General features: G+C 44.0%; 3 pseudogenes; all 3 read right to left on the reverse strand.

Annotated features, from left to right (window-relative positions):
• Nucleotides 1-308: 308 nt before the first annotated feature.
• Nucleotides 309-1,828, reverse strand: LOC117191705 (annotated as a pseudogene).
• A 14,687-nt stretch (nt 1,829-16,515) lies between these two features.
• LOC117191706 lies at nt 16,516-18,242 on the reverse strand (annotated as a pseudogene).
• A 5,293-nt stretch (nt 18,243-23,535) lies between these two features.
• On the reverse strand, nt 23,536-24,843 carry LOC117189494 (annotated as a pseudogene).

Consider the following 24,843-nt stretch of genomic DNA (forward strand, 5'->3'; position numbering starts at 1 on the left):
AATAGGTAGACCTTTTTCTTTACGCACTGTTGCACGAATATCAATGCTGGGTTGCCAATAACATGCAGATAAATTTTGAATTGCTCCTGCCGCAGCTTCAAGTGTTTCTGGATTAGAACAACTTTGCAATAATGCTAAGTAATATTGAACTACTTCCGGTTGCCATAATTGTTCGTAGCCCTTATTCATCTGGCTATTAGTTACTGAATTTTTAGAATACTCTGTGGATATGCTATAGTCCTGAAGAGCTTCAGTAGCAGACACTTCTTTCTTTTTTTTACTTGTTCCAAAGCATCCTAAATTTACTCCTAGAAATAAAAATATAGACTTAACAATGGACATTTCATGTTTTGTTTTATTTTACCTTTTGACGAAGATGGAATAGCCCTATCTTGCGTTATGAAGGGATGCTTATCGTAGTTGGGATCTTCCACTTCCTGACATCTATACGAAAGATTACGAAGTATACACACCCAATTTTCTACAGTTTTGTTTCCAATATTGTTTTTCTCTATTGCAGCTCGAACTACGTAGAGAAGACATTCCACTAAATGCTCGCAATTGCGAAGACACCCTCTTCCCACAACAAACGGTATCCCATCCGGAATGACGTTTTATAACGTTGCAGACTATTGCAGCTAGTGCTTCATCAATACTTGACCGCTTGATATCTTCACAAGAAGACATATTCCATAAAACTCCAGTTACCAATTCTTTTACTTCTGTCTCTTGAGAACGACAAAGAAGATGAACCAACGCTTCTATTCCGCCAGAATTTTTAATTCCACGCTTCTTTTCATCATTTTGTTTACCGTAAGATAAATTTCGAAGGGCTCCACAAGCATTTCTAAAAACAAAAACAAAATAATCTGTTAGAACATTTTTAAGTTATAATAGTTTAGGTGTTTATGGAAATTAATTATTGGGAGATGCTATTGCCTACATTACGATAGCTTTTGTATTTTCTGCCCTTAATACACATATACATACATTTGATACATGTTTTATACTTTCATATATGTATGTAAGAACATAGATTGTGTTGGCAAGAATTATGTTTCAATAGGTGCAGTTGGTATAAATTACAAAGGATCTTTGGTGCCCAAGGGCTCTAAGCAGACTAAACAGCCGGTATTTTACCAAAATAAACTTTTCAAGAACTCCCGAATTACACGGAAAATATTGCAAATCTTTCCTTAATCGATAGTGCATAACTTTTAATAGTGCAAACGTCGATTTAAGTGTGTTTTTGTGTTATTGCTGTATTTATGAGCGCTTTCGCATTTCAATTATATTTGTTTTACCCGATACTCACAGAATACAGAGTGAATGCGCTGAGTGACATATTTTTTGGATTTGACATGTCTGACATGAAAAAATTTTGTGTTATTTTTAAACTTTAAATTAACTTGAATAAAAACCGAACTTAAATCGTTCTAAAAGCCTAACCGCACCGAGCTGCGAGAGGGGCTGCAACCTCTTACTGCCGGTGAGAATAGTGATCTAACGTCTCTGGTAGTCTTTTCCGATTCTCTCGGGCCTCAACCTCTTACTGGATCTCCGAAGACTTAACGTCGTTGATAAGTGCTTCTATCAGCTTCTCCTTAATTGTAACTATTTTTTGCAGTGATTTCACGTCTGATTTGATGCCGTCGCCCGTTTCACTACTCTTCTGCGTAAAAGAAGATTCTTATGCTTTCTCAACATGGTGGGCACCTTTTTTCATGAAAAGTCGAGGCAGCCGAACAGCCTGAATTTGGATGTAGTTTCGGTCTGAGCTGCAGCGTCGATCTTTATCTTTCCATTTACTTGTGCGATGCGTAGCCATTGATACCGTTTTCACATTCCCATGCTCAGAAATGTATCCTTCAAGTCCTGCGTAAAACTATAACACAAAAAATTTACTCCTATTATGATATCGGCTACAATGAAATCCTGTCCTAGGTTCGTCTTCTAAGCTTCTTTGTAAATTTGCCCTTTCTCTACGCGTCTCCACCTGTAGCTGTTTGTAGTCCTATCTCATTCAGAGGCTCCACATTTACCTTAACTAAACTTCTAAATATTGAATGAGAAGCACCTGTGTCCAAAGTCATTACACATTCTTTTTTTTTTTTTTTTTAGGATTTAAGTTACCAAACTACCCGTGAGTAGCGTGGGATTATTTGGCCGCCCGCCTTTTGATGGTGGAAATTGCCAAGTCAAAGAATAGAAGATGTTGGAGTACTGTTTATAGCTTTACATCAATTTCGTCGATAAAGTCAATTAGTGTTTGGTACGCGCTGATGTCTCTCTCCCATTCTGCTTTTAAGATTCTGTGTATTTCGCACATAGCGTCTTTAAGGTTCCATTTAACCACTGTGTATTTTCCTCGTCTGTGGGCTTCTTTGGCTGCTGCGTCAACTGAAGTGTTCTGAGGGATGTTAGCGTGTCCGGGAATGTAGTGAACCTCTACAGTTCTTAGATGTGGATTTTGTTGGATCTTTTCTCTGATTTTGTAGGCGATAGGGTTATCCTGAATGTTCTTCGCCAGAATGAGGGCCCCGTTTCTGCTGTCTGTCAGGAGCGCGACACGAGGAAAATTGTACAAAATAGCATGGTCTAATGCCTTCTCGATAGCAAGGAGCTCGGCGGACAACGAGGAAAGGGTTTTGTGCGTGTAATAGCTATCTAAAAACCTGTCCTATCGTGCAGGAAAGCGGCGCTGGAATGCCCATCTGCGACTGACCCATCCGTGTAATAGATTTCAAAACCACCCTTTGTCAGCTGATCCTTCTTTTCCCCGTGGAGCAGCATGATACCTGCCTGGTCTATAGCGTGCTTGTTGGGTGCAGAACCCTTGAAAAATTCTAAGTCGGAGCTAATTTTAGTGCAAAATGAAGCTGTGTTCTCGAAAACCTCAACTCTATCTATTATGCTGCCAAACTCCCGATATGCCTTAGCGTAGCCCGTGTTTAAATCCCTATTTGCTGACACTGTTTCACTTGCTGGGAGATTAAATGCAAACACCTTAACCAACTCTTTCGCCGCCAGGAATCTCATCCTGTAGTGCGGGGGAAGTTCTCCTGCCATGTGATATATGCTAGGAACGGGAGAGCAGATTATCAGACCCAGCGACTTTCTGCATACTGAAACAGTAAGCAGTTATGACTGTTAATATCATGTAGTTCGGCTGTGTAAAGGTTAAAAAAGGTTGGGCTGAGACAGCTACCCTGGCTAACACCTCTGTTCACCTCTACCTCGCTTTTGCCCTTTATGAGTATTCGTCTGTTAAGGAAGCTGGAGATCCAAGCCGTGAGGCTTGTATTGAACCGCATATCCCTCATCCTGTGCTCGAGTGTGTCCACTCTTACGCCGTCGAACGCTCTTTGTAAATCTAGGCAAGCTGCGACAACCTGACAACCCCTCGCCTTCAGCGCCAGAACTTTGTTGATAAGGTCGTTGATGCAAAGAGCCGTGGACCTGTTTCTCCTGAAGGCATAGGACCTGACCGGCAGCAGGTCACAGTTTGCTATGTGCTCGTCCAACTTCAACTTTATCAACCCCTATGGATTTAAACAGCGTGTTAATCAAACAAATCGGCCTATGGTTTTGGAAGGAAGTAGGGTCTGCATTCTTCTTGGGGATGGGTACCACTTTTATCCTGCGCCAGACTTCAGGGATGACGCCACTCAGCCATACTTTATTTATAATTTCAAAAATGTCTTGTTTTTTCCCACTTGGTAGCTTTTGAAGCATCCTGAACGAGATGCCATCAGGGCCTCTAGCCGAATTGGGGTTCCTGGTTTTTAGGAAGGCCAGGAATTCTTCCAGTTCCAGGGGTTCTGGGTCGTCTGGTCCTAACAAAGGGAGGGAATATTCTTAGGGGGCCTACTGTTTGACGTGGATGGGGTTACTTTAACCATATTGAGAAAGTTTTTGTCATCTTCGTTCGTCCATTTGTTCCCTACATTTTTGATTTGACCGTATTTTTTGATGTTCTTCACCCTGCTCCACATAGAGGGCGATGAGGAGACCTCTTCTATAAACTTGGAAAAGTTGCGCTTTCTAAGATTTTTTACGTGATTTTGTAGATTTTTGTCAGCTTCTAAGGTTGCTCTGGCATCAGCCAATTTTTTGGTGAGGTAGAAGGCCTGCAAGCGTTTCTCACGCGAAAAAGTTTTTCCGTTTCCTCGTTCCACCATTTCTTAGCAACGTACTTGTTCTTGCTTGGGAATGTGACCGTGTTTTTTAAGATCAGGGATTTCATTTTTCCATTGAGCTCCTCCAGATTTGAGAAATCACTTGCACCCAGAATCCGGGCTATTCTGTTGTGAAGGATCTTCTTGCCTTGGAGGGGGGCATTTAGGCCTTGCACTGACAATACAATTGGGAAGTGGTTGCTGTTCGTAATTTTTGTTTTGAGGACTTGCCAGTTAATAGTTCCATTTCGTCGTTTAGGCAGATAAATCCGGCCTCCCGGGTGGAATTCTCAATGCTGCGACCCTTGCGATCACAGATCGGACTTCCCCAGATAGAAGACCTAGCGTTGAAGTCCCCGCCCACTATTGAGGGTATGTCAAGCGAAGCCGCGAATTCGAAAAACTTTTTTGTGCCCGATTTAAACTGTGAAACTGTTGTTGATGGCGGTGCATATATGCTAAAAATATTGAAATTGCTCTTGAGGTTTAATGTTTTTATTCCTAAAATTTCCAAGTCGTTCTCTATTTTTAAAATGCTGAATTGAATGTTTTTCCTGACGTAGATGCCAACCCCGCCGTAGCCGTCCTCTCTGGGCCTGCAGAAAAAGTTATAGTCTAAAATGCTGCAGTCCGCGTTGTTCAGCACCCAAATCTCTGAGAGGATGGCAATATCTATTGCGTTCTTACCTAGGAACATTGAGAGGAGCTGTTTGTTGTTGTTGTATGTCAGACTTTGAATATTTAGCTGAAGAATCTTCATTGTTGGATGTTTTGTGAACCAACTGCCATCCCTTGGGTAATCTGACGCCTATCTAGTTCTGCGTTGGAAGCATTGACAAATTCTCTAATTTCCTTAATAAATTTATTCGCTAAAGAATCCCCTTTAATGATTGTGGAGATAATGTTTTTTATCCCCAATCGGCCGACTAATTATTTCGAATTAAATAAAACTCGGCGCAGAAATAAAATTACGATATGTTCTTTAATGCGTGACATCCAAATTGCAAGTGTGGCTTGCCTGCCCTTTACATTGCCGCTCCGATCGCTAAGCCCAGCTTCGCTCGGCCGACGTCGGTAGGCAGACGCAAAGCGGAGATAGCGAAGAGCGAGCTGGCAGAGAGCGTTTAGCAGGGCAAGCAAGCGCAGAGCTTTAACAAACAAATGAGTGACATAGACATAAGTAACAAACAAAATAAGCGGCTGAGGGCCAAGAATTAGGTGCTATTTGGCAAGCAGCTAATCGGCTGGGTTCTGCTCCGAACATTCACCCCCCGTTGGAAGGCAAAGGCTTTCAACAGATCCATCCTGAAGGGGCAGAACCGCTATTTTTCCAACGGCCCTCTTGAAAAGGCCTTTTTGAGTGCGGATGACGGCTACTCTGATGGTTCCATCTTTTCCTGGTATGACGCTCTCAATGCGGCCAAGCGGCCACCTTAATGGTGGCAGCGTTTCCTCCTTGATCATGACGAGCGCTCCTAGCTTGATGTTTGGAGACGATGACCGCCACTTGCTCCGCTCCTGAAGAATCGAAAGATACGCCGTGCTCCATTTTCTCCAAAACGCCTGCTTCATTTGACACAGCCGCTGCCATCGACTAAGTAGGTTGACCCGGAGATGCGCCACATCTGGCTCGTCGAATGCAGCTTTCGGGGCTCCATTGAGAAAGTGGTTTGGCGTGAGCACATCTAGATCATCGGGACTTTCTGTAATTGCATAAAGCGGACGGGAATTTAACAAAGCAGAGATTTCACAAGCCAAGGTCTGAATTTCATCAAGAGTAAAAATGTAGGTCCCGACGATGCGATGAAAATGATATTTAGCTGCTTTAACAGCCGCCTCCCACAAACCCCCAAAATGAGGTGAGCGAGGGGGGATTAATTTCCAGTCGATTCCACTAGAAACGCAGAGATGTGACACAGCCGACGTATGAGGATCGCTGAGGAACATTTGCCGAAGCTCCAAAAGCTCATTTTTTGCTCCTACAAAATTTGTAGCGTTGTCTGACCAGATGATTCGAGGTTTGGGACGTAGACTTATAAAACGCCTTAATGCTGCCAGAAAGGATTCTGTAGATAGATCCCGAACGACTTCCAAATGAGTTGCTTTGGTGCTAAAGCATACGAAGATAGCGATGTAACATTTGATAGGAGGCCTGCTTCTGACTTCCGACTTGTGATAAAAGGGTCCGCAAAAATCAACGCCCGTTGTGTGGAATGCTGGATTAGTCCTTACGCGATCCGCAGGCAAGTTTCCCATGATATGTTCCCTCAGCACTGGCTTCAAACGAAAGCATCTAACACATTTGCGAATGATTCCCGCAACATATTTGCGTCCACCAATAGGCCAGAATTTTTGCCGAAGCAGTCCGAGCAATCCTTGAGCTCCTGCGTGGAGAAACCTTTCGTGAAAGAAGATAATAATAGAGACAGTGACAGGATGTCCCTTAGGAAGCAGGATCGGGTGCTTCGCGTCGTAGTCCAATTCGGCATTTTGGAGGCGGCCTCCAACACGCAGCAATCCAAAGCTATCCAGAAATGGATTCAGTGAGGCCATCGTGCTTTTTGGGGGTAGGGCCTGTTTGCTGGAGAGGGCCCTTATCTCTTCCGAAAATTGTTGCTGCTGTATTGCCCTTATGAGCAAATGCGTACCATTTTTGATGTCGATTACGGTAAGTTGACCCTTCGACCGCGCTATGCCTTTGTCCTTGAGAATGTAGAATCGATATATGTAAGCAAAGACGCGCTGCATGGATCCGAATGAGTTTTGAAATTTGCAATCGTACGATACATCCCTTTCGTTTGAAACAACCAATGCTGCATGACGACGGTCTGGTACATCGGTCGGCAATTGCAAGCCTGCAGGCCACTCTGAGCTCTCAAGACGCAAGAATGGTGGTCCAGAGATCCAAAGGCTGCTATCCATTAGTTCAGCGGGCGTGGCTCCACGTGATATGATGTCGGCAGGATTCAACTTTGTGGGCACGTGATGCCAAGTCATTCCAGCGGTGAGCTCCTGAATCCGCTGAACTCGATTAGAAACAAATATATTAAAATTCAATGGTGATTCTCGAATCCAGGCAAGGGCTATGGACGAATCCGACCAGCAATGTATTTGGCATGGAGCTGATAATCCCTTAACTATGGTGGACACTAGTTCGGCTAATACGAGGGCAGCGGACAGCTCAAGCTTGGGGATAGTCATACTTTTCAAGGGCGCGACTCTGGATTTAGAGCATAAGAGATGACTTTGCACAATGCCAAGAGCTTCCGAACGCATGTATACACAGGCGCCATATGCTGCTTGGCTCCAACAACAATACGCGTGCATTTCTAATCTGGCTTGCTGCCGAAGCACGTAACGTGGAAACTTAAAGTTTTTAACCATCGAAAACTGCGAAGTCAGCTCAATCCAAGTCGTATCTAGATCGTGGGGCAGGCTTTCGTCCCAATTCAACTTTAGGCTTTCGTTCCATAGCGACTGCATAAATATTTTAGCTTTTGTGATGATGGGAGAGATGAGCCCTAGAGGATTGTAGAACCTAGCTAGTGTAGACAGGACCGAACGCTTCGATATTGGACCTGCAGCGGTTCCGACGTGAGCGAAGCTAAACAGAAGATTGTCCGTGGTGGCATCCCAAACTAGACCAAGCGCCTTGGTTACTTCAGTCCCGTCATGAAAGGTAAGGAACTTTTCGCGATCCGCCTCCGATACGCCTTCCAAAGCAGCGGGTTCATTGGAACACCATTTACGTATGGGAAAACATCCTTTCGAAAGTAGCTCCTTTACCTGCTGACGAATCTTGATGACAGAATCAATGCTGTCCCCTCCAGATATGAGATCATCGACATAGAAATCTCTTCGAACAACATCAGCGCCAAGCGGAAAACGCAACTCTTCATCATTTGCCAATTGATGCATAGCACGAATTGCTAAGAAAGCGGCAGGTTTGGGTCCGTAAGTAACAGTCTCCAACTTGAACACCTGAATCTCCTCCTTCATGTCATTGCGCCATAGGATGCACTGCACGTGCGTATCGGGATGGGAAACGCGTACACAGCGGTACATTTTGCAGATATCGCCACACAAGGCGACTTTAAAAAAGCGAAAACGAAGCAGAGTTATCAGAATTTTAGGTTGGATGGTGGGTCCAGCCATAAGCGCATCATTCAGTGATACTCCAGACGCTGTTTTGGCAGATCCATCGAACACTACGCGTAATTTGGTGGTTGTACTATCCTGCTTGTGGACGCAATGGTGAGGCAAGAAGTACTGCGGGAGGTCTGACTGCCGCGAAGCTGGCGACATGTGTCCTAAATCACGATACTCCTGAAGAAACTCCATATATTTTGCCTTAAGCTGTGCATTTTTTGCTAGCTTCCTCTCCAAATTGAGAAATCTACGTAGCGCCTGCTGATACGATTCTCCTAATTCCTCTAGACTGAATTTGGTTGGCAAACGCACGGAGTAAGCTCCGGACTCTAGGCGAATGCAGTTTGTGACGAAATGCTGTTCGCAATGAACATCTTCCTCCGAAATTGATGAGGGCGAATAATCTCCATCGACTTCCCAAAACCGCCTTAAAATATCGCACAAATTAGTCTCGCAAGCGGAGATGACAGGGGGATCTTCAACGGCTGCTAGCGCCGCACGGGCTTTCTCAGAGTTTTTAATACTTCCTGACACTATCCAGCCAAGTTTCGTCTTCTGCAATGTTGGCAATTGGTCTGACAGTCGAATCTGTCCAACGCACATTAATTCGAAAAACAAACCAGCACCTATCAACAGATCGACACGCTGGGGCTTGGCGAAATTAGGATCAGCCAGTTTTAGATTATTTGGCATTGGCCAATCCTTTGCGTCTAGGCCGAAGTTAGGCTGCATTCCTGTGATTGAGGCAGTGATAATTGCAGAGAGGAAACCGCGATAGCTTTCGTCTTAAGATTGCAGGACGATGTCCACAGCCTTGCTGGATGGTAGAATTGACTCTCCAATACCGGCGATTTTAACGTGAGACGGGTGAGGATCTAACTGCAGCTGATTGGCGAGTCTCGATGTTATAAAGTTAACCTGAGAAGCGGAATCTAAAATGGCACGACATGGAATAAGCGATCCAAAACGGCCCCTAACATATACGATACATATGCTGGGTCGATTCCGTGCTCGGCGACGGCAACTCAGCTTCAGCGCCCGACTGCATGTGGAGCAGTGTGTGATGCGTGGCTTGGCAATTTCTACATGGCCCTGACTTGCAGCGTTGCAATGAATGGCCTTTGTTGAGGCAGTTTAGACATAAATGGCGCTTCTTCACCTCCTTGTATGCAGTAGCTAGCAGCACGTTTTGGCTAGGCAGAGATTTTTGACTCGAGGGGGGAGGGCTAATATATTTGCTTGCTACTAGGGCACTTGCAGGATCATGCTGGGTCGATTCCGTGCTCGGCGACGGCAACTCAGCTTCAGCGCCCGACTGCATGTGGAGCAGTGTGTGATGCGTGGCTTGGCAATTTCTACATGGCCCTGACTTGCAGCGTTGCAATGAATGGCCTTTGTTGAGGCAGTTTAGACATAAATGGCGCTTCTTCACCTCCTTGTATCGAGAAAAAACAGGGAGATCTATAAATGCCTGGCATCGGGATATGTAGTGATCGGAGGATTTGCAATACTTGCATGTTGAGCTATTATGATCGTTAATGGAGGTGATTAGGGTGCTAGGTTTACTTTCTCCCACCTGCTGGCTAGGAATTGTTACCATAGCCGATCCCAAATTTTCCAGCATCCGACATCTTGCTTCCAAGAATGAGGCCATGCTTGACCACCGAGGCAATCCTGACGTCGGCAAGTTCTCTTCCCATTTCTCCTTGGTCTTGTGGTCCAATTTCGTGCCTATGATGAAGATCAACAACCCATCGGAAATCTCCTGCGGGGTCGCCAAGGTCTGAAGTGCACGTAAGTGCGAATTGATTTTATCGCTGAGCGCGCGCAAGCCGATAGCCGAGCCCTTCTCCACCCCTTGCAGCCCGAAAATAGCCTTGACGTGTGCTTGAAAATGTAACAGTTTATTATCGAATCGCAACATTAGTAAATTCAACGCCTTGTCGTAATTCTCCTCAGAAAGTTCCAAGGAACGAATCGTATCCAGCGCAGCACCATCTAGACATCCACGAAGATATTGGAATTTTTCGATGATTGGTATACGATGGTCTTTGTGCACCATTGTCGAAAACATCGCGTGGAATTCTGGCCAATCCATGTAGCTCCCACCGAATCGCGGAAGCTGCAACTCGGGCATTCGAGAACGGCCTATACTATTATAGGCGAACAACGACGAATTCCCCTCGAGAGTATGCCGAGCCGTTGAATTGGCAACATTTACCGTGCGAGCAGCCATCAACTCCCGCGACAGCCTGGACCTAACCTTGACATAAACATTCGAAAAGTCCAGCCGGGCATCATGGGCTAACTGCAGGAAATCCAGCCTTTCAAGGCTCGTTTGAGCGGCATCGAAATCCGCATTCATTCGCTCGATCTGCTCTAAGCGAGCTTGAAGTTCTGCCTCATCTAACTCGGCAAGCTCTCCCTTGGTGAGAAAGCGATCCATGGCCTTTAGTTGGCGCGCGATGGACTCGGCCTTGTGCTTGTAGAAATCTACATCACTCGGAATTGCTGCGTTCGCGACATTGGTAGGCTCAGGTGCTGCCATGTTGAGGTTTTAAAAGAGTCACTCAGCACGACCGAAAAAGACACCCTGTATACGTATAAACGTGGGAACCGAAAGCAAAGGGATTACAGCTAATGCCTTTAGCTGTGCGGCTGTGCGAGCTGTCCGATTCCGCTTTGTACTCCGCTTGTGTGTATTAGTGAGTTCGCTGCACTGCCTACCGCACTGCACTGACCGAATTGTCGCGACAGAGAAATTAATAGCCAGCAATGCGTGTATGTAGGTGTATGTAAGTGTGTTTTAGCACCGAATTGTGCTTAACCGCCGAAAATTTGCTAGGGCTAACGAATGTCGATCGCGAATGATTATTAATTGACACTGCAACTCAGAGATCACGTCGGGGTCACCAACTTTTATGTGGAGATAATGTTTTTTATCCCCAATCGGCCGACTAATTATTTCGAATTAAATAAAACTCGGCGCAGAAATAAAATTACGATATGTTCTTTAATGCGTGACATCCAAATTGCAAGTGTGGCTTGCCTGCCCTTTACATTGCCGCTCCGATCGCTAAGCGCAGCTTCGCTCGGCCGACGTCGGTAGGCAGACGCAAAGCGGAGATAGCGAAGAGCGAGCTGGCAGAGAGCGTTTAGCAGGGCAAGCAAGCGCAGAGCTTTAACAAACAAATGAGTGACATAGACATAAGTAACAAACAAAAAAAGCGGCTGAGGGCCAAGAATTAGGTGCTATTTGGCAAGCAGCTAATCGGCTGGGTTCTGCTCCGAACAATGATGTTGTTTGGATCAGCTTTTAGCTTATCCTGGGCCAGAGAAGATGCCACGGATGAAGATCTAACAAATTTCTCGCTCATTTGGACGCAGTCTGAGTTTATTGAGTTCTTCCACTCTGCCATGTTGGCTGCTGCCTTGGCCGCCTCTGCGTTCCGGGCGGCAACCCTATTGGACTTGGTCACTTCCGCGAAAGAGGTGACAGAATGAATTTCCCTGGCGGACTCTAAGCTGTTATTTAAGAATTCAGGGGAGCGGTTAGATTGCCAACTGGGTCTAGGAAATTCCCCTTGATCCCTTAGGTTGGGGGAAGTTCTATCAAAAAGGATCGGATATCTAGCCTTGACCTCAGCTCTAGTTAGGTTTTCCAGGTTCATACACTTTTGAATGGCGTACGCTTTTTTCCTGGCCTCACACTGCGGGTGGGTGGCAGCATGTTCCCCCTTGCAGTTAGCACAGACCAGCCCTGAGCAGATAATATCTTTGCTGTGATCTTGTCCGCATTTGAAACATTTCGCTCCACTCTTGCAATGTTGCGCCAGATGGCCAAACCTAAAACACCTGAAACATTGAATAAGCTGAACAAATGGTTTCACTTCTACTTTAGAATATAGAAAATTGATTTTGGTTGGTAACTGCTCTCCTCTGAACCAGAGTTTCACCCTGCCAGTAGGTACACGTTCCCCCGATGCTCTATCCCTTCGCGTAATCCGAACTATCTCCTCAATTGGGATATCCGAGGTTACAAGCTCCGCTAGCTGTTCCTCCGAGTAGTGCCCGGGGATCCCAAAAATTAACCCTGCTTTTTGGACGAAGTGCCTAAAGATTCGGGTTGAGTACCCTTGAGCAGCGAAAACACTGTTTTCCACTAGCCCGTTTGCACACTCCGCCGACCCGCACACAATCTTGCACCTGCCATAGCCCATTCTAGCAACCTCCTCGATATCGCTAATGCCCTGTTTCAGCAGCAGATCGGATAGATCAAACTGGTTTATAGCAATTCTGGCATTATTCGCACTCATTTTGTCGATACAAACAATGTATGGGCCTTTATGCCCCTTATAATACTTGTTAACGATGATTTTGCGGTTACTTCCGTTTTTCGTACTCACGGAAGCCACACAAACCGCGTCAGTCTTCTCTCTCTCTTTCGTCGTAGAAATGTTTGATGTCATGCTTGTTGTCGTGTTCGTGGACATGTTTGTCGACACGTTCGTCGACAAGTTTGGTTTCTTGCACAGCAGTTTAGAAGCCAAAAGCTGCGGAGCCGTTTCTGCCGCCATCTTTGCTCCTACCCGCATGGCGGATTTAGCTTCTCCTTCCCTTTTTTTCAGCGTTTCCATGCGAATTTTAACTCCCGTCGCCTTCTCCGTGGCCATCCTTGTCTTTCCTATGCTTGCCATGCTTCTCAGGGTCCAGACGGAGTTCCAAGAGCCGTTTTAAGAGTTATTCCGGAACGCCATGCAGTAAATTCCAAGTTTTTCGACTTAATTGATGAAGCTTTGGGAATTTCTTCGCGCCGTCTTCGTAGGCGTGTGAGGCACCCCCAGAAGCTTCGGAAAATGTCTTTTTGATTAAAACAGTGTTGAACAACTCCGAAAAATTTTTGCATTACACATTCACTTACATACATTACGCCTCTGATAGTGAGATTTCCAAATCTCAAGTCCAATGTGCCTGGTTTATTGTCAATCGTTTACCATCATTCACCTCACTTCGTAAAATATGCATGTGGCCACCTCCATATCGACGCCCCAGGGCACGTTTAACAGCCTCGGAATTCAATTTATCTAATTCGGGAATCGACTGTAGCACCTCATCTGCCAGACCATTCAAGGAAAGCACCAAAGCGGTCGCGCGGTTAGCTTCCGTCCAATTATTCTTCAATGCTGACATTTCGAATTGTATCATGAAAACGACAAATGTTGTTGTGCCATCAAAACTAGGTGTAGCGAATTTCGGTTGAGATGTTGCCATGTTGTTGACCTGCTGATCTCGCCCATGTGGCGCCCTTCTCCTGAAAACACTGTCAACCTGTGGGTCGCTGGTGCGGGTATACTCGCGCCTGAGTCGTTTCTTATGTAGAAGCAGACCTTCAAAATCACTTAAAGTGCCGTCTCTATGACTTCCAATCTGCGACGTTCGAATACCTCGAGGGCCGCAAGTGGCAGCAGCTGCAGAAGCGTCATAGGCTTTGGCCATAAGAGTGTCGATCGCAAAATCTACATCATGAGTGGTCCTTAAATATGTGTTTAAGTCTAGCGAGCTGCGTAGAATTTCCTTGAACATGGGAACGTTTGAGTTAGGCTTCAGCTGCTTCGTCATGGCTGGGATCGTCTGCAGAGTTGTCGATAATGTAGAAATGACAGGCAGGTAGTCGGAGCTGAGGTCATGATCTTCAAGGATGTTGAGCTGGTTTCGATAGATCGATAAATAAAGAAATCTAAGCAGGAGGAGCATGGATCTCCGAATTGCTGAGTAGTAGGTGGGGCTTCCTGTCGCCAGTATTTGTGCAGAGCAAACGGTTAGGGCATCATGCAACGCCATAAACCTGCGGTCTCCTCTGTGACTGCCCCAAAGCCTGTGCTTCGCATTAAAGTCTCCTCCAATGATTAATTTGTTACCCAGTTGTGCCACAAGATTGTCGAAATCTGTGCTTGACCAGGGAATCGATCGAGGCTGCGGCAATGAGGATCTCTCCGCGCAGTGTTAAAACCATGACCGCCGCAAGCTGAATCGGCCCCAACTGCACAGCGTGACGGAGGTAATGGGAAATATCCTTCCGAATTAGCACAGCTGCTCCTCCTCTGGCCCTGCTGCTTGGGTGGTCGGCTCTGTAACACTCGTATCAATGGAGCATGTAGTTTTTATACCCGATACTCAAAATGAGTATTGGGGTATATTAGATTTGTGGTAAAAGTGGATGTGTGTAACGTCCAGAAGGAATCGTTTCCGACCCCATAAAGTATATATATTCTTGATCAGCATCAATAGCCGAGTCGATTGAGCCATGTCTGTCTGTCCGTCTGTCCGTCCGTCCGTCTGTCCGTCCCCTTCAGCGCCTAGTGCTGAAAGACTATAAGAGCTAGAGCAACGATGTTTTGTATCCAGACTTCTGTGATATGTCACTGCTACAAAAATATTTCAAAACTTCGCCCCGCCAACTTCCGCCCCCACAAAGGACGAAAATCTGTGGCATCCACATTTTTAAAGATACGATAAAACCAAAAACGCAGAATCGTAGAGGATGACTATATGTTTTAGAATGTAAGATCTCACCAGATCGTATAATTATTATATCCAGAATCAAGACAACAATTTCATTCTTTCTCGCTCTGTCTCTCTCTAACACACAGGTTTCATGGTCGGTTTTGCCAATTGCAAAATATGAGTTCAAGGATCTCAGAACCTATAAGAGCCAGAGCAACCAAATTTGGTATCCACACTCCTGTGATATCGGACCTTGACCGTTTCGTGTCCAAATTTCGCCACACCACCTGTCGCCCCCGCAAAGGACGAAAATCTGGGGCATCCACAAATCTCAGAGACTATTAAGGCTAGAGTAACCAAATTTGGTATCCGCACTTCTGTTAGATCTCACTATAAAACGTATATCTCAGAATTTCGCCCCACCCCCTTCCGCCCCCACAAAGGACGAAAATCTGTTGCATCCACAATATTGCACATTCGAGAAAACTAAAAACGCAGAATCATAGATAACGACCATATCTATCAGATTGATGAATCTGGACCAGATCAGATAATTTTTATAGCCAAAAGGAACAAATCAATTTGCACTGGCTACGCAGCGCCCGACGTCACGCTCAGACAGATTTTCTGTCTCTCTCGCACGCACTCTTTCTCGTGTCGTTTAATATTAGCGGCGTCTGCCGGAGGAGAGCCATACTGACTTAGTATCGGGTATAACTGTAGAGTTGCGGTGTCCGCAGCAACTCACAACGTTCCCCCTCGTTTTTTGGTTAGGTAGGTAGATTTCAGCCCTTAACATGATGTCTACGCTATGAAGCTGTAAAAATAGAGGCAGCTCATTAGTGCTATGAGCCATGTTACAGGCGTTCCAGAATCCGATCCAAAGCCCCGACAGCATTATGATCTTCTGAGGGTTTTTCGAGGGTAGGGTTGTACCTGCGTTACGTAGTTGGTCGAGAGATTTCAGGATACCTGCTACTGCCGTGGTGAGGCATGCTACTGACCTCTGCAGTTCCATAAGAAGCTGAGCTATGGAGTTCGTATCCATCTGCGGTTCAGGAGAAGAATCTTGGACGTTGACTGCAAAGCCAATATGCCTGCCATATTGGCTTCTGTAATTTTTTACATTTTTATTTTTTTCGTTAAAACTTCTGGCTTTTTTTATGAAAAAGAGATGTTTATCAACAGCTAATGAATGTATTTATACAATAAAAATGTTTTACGATTGATTTGTAAGATTTTAAATACGCGCTATCGGTTTAAAGTTAGTTAAAATGAGTGTCCACATTTCACTGCCCGCCACTGTATCTCATAAACTGAAACGAGTTTTTTCTTCATGTTTGGATTTTTGAAAGCTCTGCATTCTCTTTCAGAGACATACATATGCTATAAGCGTCTATATAATAATAATAATAATTATTATTATTGAAATCGATTATTAAATTCTTTGACTTTACACCTCATTTCTTTTTTCTTAATATATTGTAATTTGAAAAAATTCTGGACAGGGAAAATTCTGCAAGTATGTGCACCGATTTAGCAAGTGTAGTCTACGCAGCTTTGCAGGTCATTAAGCTCCACCATAATAATTTGGCTATGATACTTAATAACTAAATATAGGGCTACGAAACCCGACAGTACCCTTCAAGGATATAAATATGTAGCAATAAAAATACTTGCAGGGTACATGGATATATCTTAGTGTATTTATTAAGTAATCAGATTAGCGTACCAGATGTTTAATGAATATAATCCTTTACAATATGTATGCTGTAAAAACTTATATGTAAATGTAAAAGAAACGCTGTATTTTTTAAGAATAATTTAAGATTTAAATACTTCACGTGTATCTAATACTAATTAAATAATTAACGAACAAATATACATTCTATAATTGTTTTCTAACCATTTCCGAAAGCAAGGCTGATTCATTATTCGACTTAACAGCTCCACTAGAGTCATTATTCCTATATGAAGAACTAGGTGCACGCTGAATTGTTCTGTCTTCATAGCGCGTACGTCCCTGAGATGCCATTGGTCGGTTAATTGCCAATAACAATTGTTTGGTGAACTTGGTGGAGTGCTGTGCGCAGTGAAATTTGTACTTATAAAATCATGCTCTTTCCAACCGTTTTTTTTGTAGACGTCTCGCAGTTCGTGATGTTGCCACATCGTATACAAAACTTGACTAGCAAACTTTATTACACAAGAAGTATATTTTTCTTTTCGTCTCGATATATTCATAAGCCGGTCTATACCACCTGCATCTAAAAGTGAACGAGAAAATTCTGGATTCTTTTTTATGACCTCATTAATTGTAGCCAATACAGCTGTTATTGTATCATCCGATGTGTTTTGGTCATGCTGTATATTTCCAGATGGAAGTTTTTGAACTAAATCGCGCATAGCATACTTTCTAATTAGTTCTTTATTTCGCTGATCAATAGCTAGATTGCGTAGGGCAGTAGCAACTGCACAGACTACGCGATCCACTTCCATCCAAAGGAGCTCTACTAGAATAGGTAGACCTTTTTCGTTACGCACTGTTACACGAATATCAATGCTGGGTTGCCAATAACATGCAGATAAATTTTGAATTGCTCCTGCCGCAGCTTCAAGTGTTTCTGGATTAGAACAACTTTGCAATAATGCTAAGTAATATTGAACTACTTCCGGTTGCCATAATTGTTCGTAGCCCTTATTCATCTGGCTCTTAGTTACTGAACTTTTAGAATACTCTGTGGATATGCTATAGTCCTGAAGAGCTTCAGTAGCAGACACTTCCTTCTTTTTTTTACTTGTTCCAAAGCATCCTAAATTTTCTCCTAGAAATAAAAATATAGACTTAACAATGGACATTTCATGTTTTGTTTTATTTTACCTTTTGACGAAGATGGAATAGCCCTATCTTGCGTTATGAAGGGATGCTTGTCGTAGTTGGGATCTTCCACTTCCTGACATCTATACGAAAGATTACGAAGTATACACACGCAATTTTCTACAGTTTTGTTTCCAATATTGTTTTTCTCTATTGCAGCTCAAACTACGTAGAGAAGACATTCCACTAAATGCTCGCAACTGCGAAGACACCCTCTTCCCACAACAAACGGTATCCCATCCGGAATGACGTTTTATAACGTTGCAGACTATTGCAGCTAGTGCTTCATCAATACTTGACCGCTTGATATCTTCACAAGAAGACATATTCCATAAAACTCCAGTTACCAATTCTTTTACTTCTGTCTCTTGAGAACGAGAAAGAAGATGAACCAACGCTTCTATTCCGCCAGAATTTTTAATTCCACGCTTCTTTTCATCATTTTGTCTACCGTAAGATAAATTTCGAAGGGCTCCACAAGCATTTCTAAAAATAAAAACAAAATAACCTGTTAGAACATTTTTAAGATATAATAGTTTAGTTAGGTTAGGTTAAGGCGGTAGCCTGGAGGGGGGTGGGGGGTAAAAGCCCTCCGCCCCCAAGGTCACTTGGACCTATAGGAGATCCATTCTGTTGCCGCATGGGCATGTAGCCCTTCTCGTTGCCTGAACCGTGAGAGCAACCGGCGGCTTGGATGTATTTGGACAAGGTCCCTGGTTTGATTTCGGACAGGTCCGAAATGTCCGTGAGGAAAGCGGCCCCGAGAATACGAAGACGACGATTTCCAAGGGCTGGGCAGTGGCAGAAGAAGTGGGGGACCGATTCCTCCTCCTCCTCGTCGCGACAACTCCTGCAGAAGTCGTTATGAGGGATTGACAGTCTGGAGGCATGAGTGCCGATCTGCCAGTGTCCCGTAATGGCTCGAGTAACTGCAGAGCACTGTGCTCTGCTGAGTCTATACAGCTCTGATGAGCGCTTCTTCGATCGATATGGCCATATCAATCTTGAGACTTTACAGGAAACAGTTTGCTGCCATCTCCTATTGGCATTTTGCTCGAACAATTCATGCGTTAGCAGCCTGCACGTAGCCAAGGGCATCGCTACCTGCTCCCTTTCCGATAGGAGAGGGATCGTAGTACCCTGCCTGGCTAGCTCGTCGGCGGCGTCGATCCCCTCGATGTCCCTGTGGCCGGGGACCCATATAAGGACGAGATATAACTGCTCTGCGATCTAGTGCAGAGACCTGCGGCAGTCATTTACAGTCGCTGAGTTCGACGATATTGAGCCTAGAGCTTTAATAGCTGCTTGGCTGTCCGAGAAGACGCACACTAAGTGCGTGTCTAGACGTAGTTTGGAGACGATAGAAATGGCCTCCTTGATGGCTTCAACCTCCGCTTGGAACACACTACAGTGATCCAGGAGCCTGAAGCAATGACTGTTGTTCAGCTCGCTGCAGTAAACTCCGCCTCCCACGCGGCCGTCTAGCTTTGAGCCATCAGTGTAGAAGTGAACCGCATTTGCAGGTCCTGGTTCGCCCATCTCCCAGTCCTCCCTAGGGGGGATTGATACCTGGAAGGGCGTCGAGAGGTGATCACTAGGAATACAGTTATCTGTCCTATCTGGTAATTGCGGGAGTCTCATCAGGATTCCCTAGTGCCCAACCGCGGACGCCTTCCACAGTCAGCCTTCTCTCATTCTGAGGACGGAAAGTGTTGCCTTCTTTCCCATATCTACAGGGAGGAGGTCCAGCACAGTATTTATTTATTTATTTATTAAATTAACAAATTATCTGTTAATAATGGTACTTAGTTACTAAAGGCAGAAAAAGATAAGTTAAAAGTTAGCTAAATTTAAATGATTATAAATATTGCATGCAATTAGTTTAAGAGACAGTTCAGGGGATAGGGTTAGACAGAGGGAGTTATAATTATGGCATAAAACCCTAAAAGGTTCATGATCAGCATAATTAGACCTACATATGGGTAGACGGATAGGCCTAAAAGTACGGGTAGGTCTGGATGGAACGGCCAAGTCAATCTGACCCAAGAGAGTTTGGGAGTCAACAGTCCCAAGAAGGAGCTTGTGCACGAACATTACGCCATTGCATATTCTGCGATGGTGCAACGACGGCAGGTCAATAAGATTTAGCCTAGACCGGTAGGGTGGCAAGATTCTCCCCGAGTCCCAGTTAAAGTTCCGAAGGGCAAAAATTAAAAATTTCTTTTGCACGGATTCAATAACAGCCTGCTGCTCTCTATACTGCGGGCTCCACACACAAGAACAATACTCCAATATAGGACGTACTAACGAGATGTACAATTGTTTCGTAACGTACGGGTCGTCAAACTCCTTGGACCAACGCTTGATGAACGCTAAAACACCCTTAGCTTTATTTACAGTTGCAGCTATATGGGTGTTGAAACACATCTTATGATCAAAAAGGACTCCGAGGTCATTTGAACTCGAAATTCGCTCAAGGACATGATTTCCTAGAACATATGAGACAAAATGAGGAGCGCGACGGTAAAATGTCATAAGTTTGCATTTGGAAAGGTTCAGAAAAAGAAGATTAGTTGAACACCACAATAGTAGTTCACTTAGATCAAGTTGAAGGCGTGTGTGCAAATACCAATCAGAGTAAGAAAGACAGATTTTGACATCATCAGCATACATTAGTGTAGTAGAGTATGTTATAACTTGAGGAAGGTCGTTCACAAATAAAATAAACAGAAGCGGGCCCAGATGACTTCCCTGTGGCACACCTGAAGTAACATTAACAGTATTTGACAACACGTTAGAAAACAAAACACGTTGAGTACGGTTAGAGAGATAGGACAAAATCCAATCTAGAAGATTCGTTGGGAACCCTAATAAGGAGAGCTTTTGAATAAGCAGAGCATGGTTCACAGAATCGAATGCCTTGCTGAAGTCCGTAAAAACTACATCCGTCTGCAAACCAATTTGAAAACCACGGTGGATTAGGTTAGAAAACTCAAGAAGGTTAGTCGATGTTGAACGATGTCTGAAAAAACCGTGTTGCGACGGAGATATCAAGCTGCAACAAAGATGTTGCAGTTGCCGGGTGACCAGGAACTCAAGAAGCTTCGGGATGGCGGAAAGCTTTGCGATACCACGATAGTTTTCAATGTTTGATCTTGAACCTTTTTTGTGAAGCGGAATGATGTAGGACTCATTCCAAATTACTGGGAGACAAGACTGTGCCAAGGAGAGGTTGAAGAGAAAGGTCAAGGGCTTGCAAAGGGACTGGGCACAGTGTTTTAAGATGCAACTTGGTACCTTATCTGGACCCGCAGAAAACGATATGTCCATAGATGACAAACCTTCAAGAACAACGCTTTCCTCGAAAAAGGGCAGAAAAATACTGTTAGCTTGAGGTAGCTGGTACGGATACGGAGTGGATGCGTTGTAAATATGAGACGAGTACGTTGTTTGGAAAAAGTTAGCGAATAAATTTGCAATACCAACAGCAGAAGCTTCTGTTTTGTTCTGGTAATGAAGGGACGGAGGAAAAACGTTTGACTTGCGCTTAGAATTAACGAACGAATAGAATTTTTTAGGATCACTACGAAAATTACTACTACATTGTGAAAGGTAATGATTATAACACTGACTATTGACGGCAAGGAACAGAGAGCGAGCGGAGGAGTATAGAGCTAAGGCCAACGTGGAGCCCGACTTCTGGTACTTTTTATAGAGCCGGGATTTATTATTTTTTAAGTATGACAAATACTTGGAGAACCAGGGAGGCTTGGACGATACAGGTACAGTGATATCTGGAACAAACGTATTAAGGGCGGAGTAAATAGAACTATAAAACGAGTTAACAGTTGCATCTATGTTCGGTAATGAATAAAGAAACGACCAATCAACACGCGAGAGATGTAGATCTAAATCAATAAAGTTTGTTTTGCGAAAACACTTTATGTGACAAGGAGCCAGGGCTTCCCCTGGCTCCTTCCCCCCCCTATCCAGGGCTTCCCCTGGATAGCCCTGGATAGCCCTGGATAGTGCGTAGCCCGCCAGTTATGCATAGCTCTGCGTTGAACTCTGCTGAGTTTATTGAGGCATGTCCTTCTGTCTAAGGCTGGCCACCATACCACCACTCCATAGAGCATGATCGGTCGTATGATGGCGGTGTAGAGCCACCGGACTATATAGGGGGTCATTCCCCATTTAAGTCCGATGGCTTTCCTGCAAGTATAGAGGGCCACTGTGGATTTCTTCACTCTATCCTCTATGCTCAATTTCCAGTCGAGCTCTCTATCGAGGATTAGGCCAAGATACTTGGCGTTGTTGCTGAAAACTAGCGCATCCCCACATAGTCTAGGGGGAATCAGTACCGGAACTTTGTACTTCCTAGTGAAAAGCACCAGTTCCGTTTTAGACGGGTTGACGCCTAACCCGCATTTGTCTGCCCATTTCCACATTTTCGTGAGAGTACTTGTCATGCACTCACACAACGTCTGCGGAAATTTTCCGGATTTCGTCCGCATACGCCACCACACGGCAGCCACCCCCCTCTATCTCCCGCAGCAGTGTGTTCACTGCCACGTTCCATAGGAGGGGCGAGAGGACTCCGCCCTGCGGTGTGCCTCTGCAGACAAATCTGGTGCATGTTGACGTCCCCAGTGATGCCTCAAAGTAGTTGGGTCTGTTTTCATCGCAACCAGGGAAATGAGTATTTAGGAGAAGATTAAGCGACTCATCGCTGGATGTAGTCCACGACTGGTCGGTGTTCCTCAAGTAGCCCAGGGTGGGTGTTGTCTTCGAGAGAACTTTGCGCAAGCGCGAAGCTTCTGAGTCGTTCTCGATTTCGCTGCAGAACTTACGCCAGGAGAATTGTCCATCCTAAGTTCTTTGTTGTAGGTTGACAGACTGGCCTTGTATTCGGCCCATTCTGCAAGTATGTGCACCGATTTAGCATGTGTAGTCTACGCAGCTTTGCAGGTCATTAAGCTCCACCATAATAATTTGGCTATGATACTTAATAACTAAATATAGGGCTACGAAACCCGACAGAACCCTTCAAGGATATAAACATGTAGCAATAAAAATACTTGCAGGGTACATGGATATATCTTAGTGTATTTATTAAGTAATCAGATTAGCGTACCAGATGTTTAATGAATATAATCCTTTACAATATGTATGCTGTAAAAACTTATATGTAAATGTAAAAGAAACGCTGTATTTTTTAAGAATAATTTAAGATTTAAATACTTCACGTCATAGCTCGCAAACGACGGTCAACACTTTTTCCCTTTGCTGTCTCGTCACTGACAAAACCGAAAACGACCACGAAGACACGGTCTCTCACTGAGCAGAACACTTTTTGTCTCTTCGCTTGTGTTATGTGTTTCGGGTTTTCGGGTGAGCCCGACACACGATCGTGTCTCACAATAACAACTTAGAAAGACACTTTGGTCAAGCGCTCACAGCAAAAGTGTCTTTAGATGAGCAGAACCAAAAAAGTGTCTGAGTAAAGTGTTTTTAGTTTTTTTTTCGTTTATTTATTCTTGTTTTCCGCATCTTTTGGGCTATTGTATTGTAATATGTATATTTATTTGCAAAATTCACGATTCATTTTAAGCTCCAATAGTCAAACCTTATAGAATTCACAAAAATTGATAGTTGCCATAAGCATCACACGTACAAGCACGCATACATACGCAAAAGACACTTTGTTCGTTCACTCGCGACAAGATGCTCAGTGAAAAACAGTAACAAAAGAGAAGTGAAAAAATCGGTCTTTGCTTGAGCGAAGAGCGAGTTGAGCAAAAACAGATTTGATCGGGTCTTTTCAGTCCATTTTCTCAATGTGTCCGTCAATGAGAGGTTTTTATCAGACACGCCGAAAGTGTCAACAGTTATTTGCGAGCTATGCTTCACGTGTATCTAATACTAATTAAATAATTAACGAACAAATTCTACATTACATTCTATAATTGTTTTCTAACCATCTCCGAAAGCAAGGCTGATTCATTATTCGACATAACAGCTCCACTAGAGTCATTATTCCTATATGAAGAACTAGGTACACGCTGAATTGTTCTGTCTTCATAGCGCGTACGTCCCTGAGATGCCATTGGTCGGTTAAGGGTGTTATTGGCATTGTTTGGTGAACTTGGTGGAGTGCTGAGCGCAGTGAAATTTGTACTAATAAAATCATGCTCTTTCCAACCGTTTTTTTTGTAGACGTCTCGCAGTTCGTGATGTTGCCACATCGTATACAAAACTTGACTGGCAAACTAGCACTAAAAGTGAACGAGAAAATTCTGGATTCTTTTTTATGACCTCATTAATTGTAGCCAATACAGCTGTTATTGTATCATCCGATGTGTTTTGGTCATGCTGTATATTTCCAGATGGAAGTTTTTGAACTAAATCGCGCATAGCATACTTTCTAATTAGTTCTTTATTTCGCTGATCAATAGCTAGATTGCGTAGGGCAGTAGCAACTGCACAGACTACGCGATCCACTTCCATCCAAAGGAGCTCTACTAGAATAGGTAGACCTTTTTCTTTACGCACTGTTACACGAATATCAATGCTGGGTTGCCAATTACATGCAGATAAATTTTGAATTGCTCCTGCCGCAGCTTCAAGTGTTTCTGGATTAGAACAACTTTGCAATAATGCTAAGTAATATTGAACTACTTCCGGTTGCCATAATTGTTCGTAGCCCTTATTCATCTGGCTCTTAGTTACTGAACTTTTAGAATACTCTGTGGATATGCTATAGTCCTGAAGAGCTTCAGTAGCAGACACTTCCTTCTTTTTTTTACTTGTTCCAAAGCATCCTAAATTTTCTCCTAGAAATAAAATTATAGACTTAACAATGGACATTTCATGTTTTGTTTTATTTTACCTTTTGACGAAGATGGAATAGCCCTATCTTGCGTTATGAAGGGATGCTTATCGTAGTTGGGATCTTCCACTTCCTGACATCTATACGAAAGATTACGAAGTATACATACGCAATTTTCTACAGTTTTGTTTCCAATATTGTTTTTCTCTATTGCAGCTCGAACTACGTAGAGAAGACATTCCACTAAATGCTCGCAATTGCGAAGACACCCTCTTCCCACAACAAACGGTATCCCATCCGGAATG

Source organism: Drosophila miranda, assembly GCF_003369915.1.
Source record: "Drosophila miranda strain MSH22 chromosome Y unlocalized genomic scaffold, D.miranda_PacBio2.1 Contig_Y1_pilon, whole genome shotgun sequence".
In the NCBI taxonomy this organism is placed as follows: domain Eukaryota; kingdom Metazoa; phylum Arthropoda; class Insecta; order Diptera; family Drosophilidae; genus Drosophila; species Drosophila miranda.